Source organism: Bison bison, unplaced genomic scaffold, assembly GCF_000754665.1.
Source record: "Bison bison bison isolate TAMUID 2011002044 unplaced genomic scaffold, Bison_UMD1.0 scf7180017846340, whole genome shotgun sequence".
NCBI classification, from domain to species: Eukaryota; Metazoa; Chordata; class Mammalia; order Artiodactyla; family Bovidae; genus Bison; species Bison bison.
This window is the reverse complement of record NW_011476913.1, coordinates 54,219-55,839: the sequence shown is the minus strand read 5'-3', so window position 1 is coordinate 55,839 and position 1,621 is coordinate 54,219. Positions and strand designations below refer to the sequence as shown.

Genomic DNA, 1,621 nt, shown 5'->3' with positions numbered 1-1,621 from the left:
GCAGTGCTGCAGTTTGAATTCATCACCATATTCGTGGAGGACTTACCACTTGCTCCCCTGTTTGCTCTGCTGAGCAGCTGAGTGAAGATCTGATTGAACGTCCACAAGTTCGGCACCGGGATCTGAATGCTCCTACTCGGAAACCATGGCCCTTCCATCATCGTGAACGTGAGAGGAGGGAGGGGGGTGAAGATCAGAGACTGGGAGCAGGCTCGAGAACAGGGAAATGGGGGCTGAGGCTAGAGACAGGGGCGAGAGATTGGGAAAATGGGGCAGAGGGCTAGCGCCCTTGGGCACAGGCTCATTCTGCCCGCGAGAGTGGAACCAGACCCGTTGGGGCCCGGAAAGGCGGGAGGGCCTTCCCTCCTGGAGCCCCTGCAGTTTTCTTCACCTCCTTCCCCTCGGACTTCCTGCCACGTCTCCCGTATCGGTAGGAACACCGCAGCAGACTGCGCGGCTCTGTCAGCTTGACGCGGGAGTCCGCACCTCTGGCTTACCTCACCCGGGGCGGGGCCCGGAGGGGCGGAGCGAGGAGGGGCGGGGCCCTCTGGGAGGGGCGGAGCGCGGAGAGGGCGGAACACGGGAGGGGGCGGGGCCCGCCGGGAGGGGGCGGGCCGGGATTCTGTGGGCCCTCCGGCTCGGCCTGGGGGCGGGGTGCTAAGTCTGGGGGCGGGGCAGTGAGCTCGTGGGCGGGGCGGGCGGGGCCTAACTGGGAGCGCTGGAAGCTGAGTCCGGGGGCCGGACTAGAGGGCAGAGCCGGCTGAGGGTACTGCTAACCCGGCCGGGCCAGGCTGTAGGGTGGAGAGGGTGAAAGTGCCGATCGTGGGGCCGAGGGCCTCGCGGGACCACGCGCCCTCCGCAACCCAGGTACAAGGGCTTTCCCGACGCGAAGAGGAATCTCACTCTTGTCTGCGGGAAGCCGCTGGCTGTGCGTCTGGGCTTCATCATCACCTTCGAGGTAGGCTAAGCCCTCTGGGCGCCGGACAGACCAGAGTCCAAGTTAAGGCTGTGCCGCCGACTGGCTGTAAATGGGACATATTACAGAACGGGATCTACTTCATGGGGTCGCTATGAAGACTTCTGGCAAGCACGTGCACAGCACAGTTAGGTGCCCAGTGAATTAACTGATGTCACGACTGATACTAATACCTCTTGGTCACAGTCCTGGAACTCCTCCTAGCTTTGCTCAAGATCCTGTTTCTCCAGCTCTGATTGTTACAGGTTCTTAGTGTGGGAGTTGGAATTGTACCTCTGTGTCTTTGGGCAAATGACAACCTCTTTATGCTTTGGCTTCCTTACAGGTGAAACAGAAGTTATTTACTCCCTAGAGTTGTTGTGAGGATTAATTGAATGAATCCCCAGAACCCCTCAGAATAGTGCCTGGCAGCACCGACTCAATGGACATGAGTTTGAGTAAACTCCGGGAGTTGGTGATGGACAGGGAAGGCTGGCGTGCTGCAGTCCATGAGGTCGCAAAGAGTGGGACACGACTGAGCGACTGAACAACGAAGTGCCTTGTACTTAGTAAGCGCTTGGCAGAGTAAGATCGCTAAAGCCATCGTTCTCTTTCACCGCTCCCTTCTCCCCAGCCTCTCATCGCCTGGCTCGTGCTCGACCTGCC

The 1,621-nt window shown here is 59.8% G+C and overlaps 1 protein-coding gene across 1 annotated transcript in view; it reads left to right on the top strand.

Moving 5' to 3' along the window:
* The first annotated feature begins 724 nt into the window (after window positions 1-724).
* The window catches only part of ARHGEF19 (Rho guanine nucleotide exchange factor (GEF) 19), a 15,150-nt gene continuing 14,253 nt past the window's right edge, over window positions 725-1,621 (top strand). The window contains exon 1 of the mRNA XM_010839360.1: window positions 725-958. The gene's annotated coding sequence lies outside the window, so the exon portion shown is untranslated. The remainder of the gene's footprint in view (window positions 959-1,621) is intronic.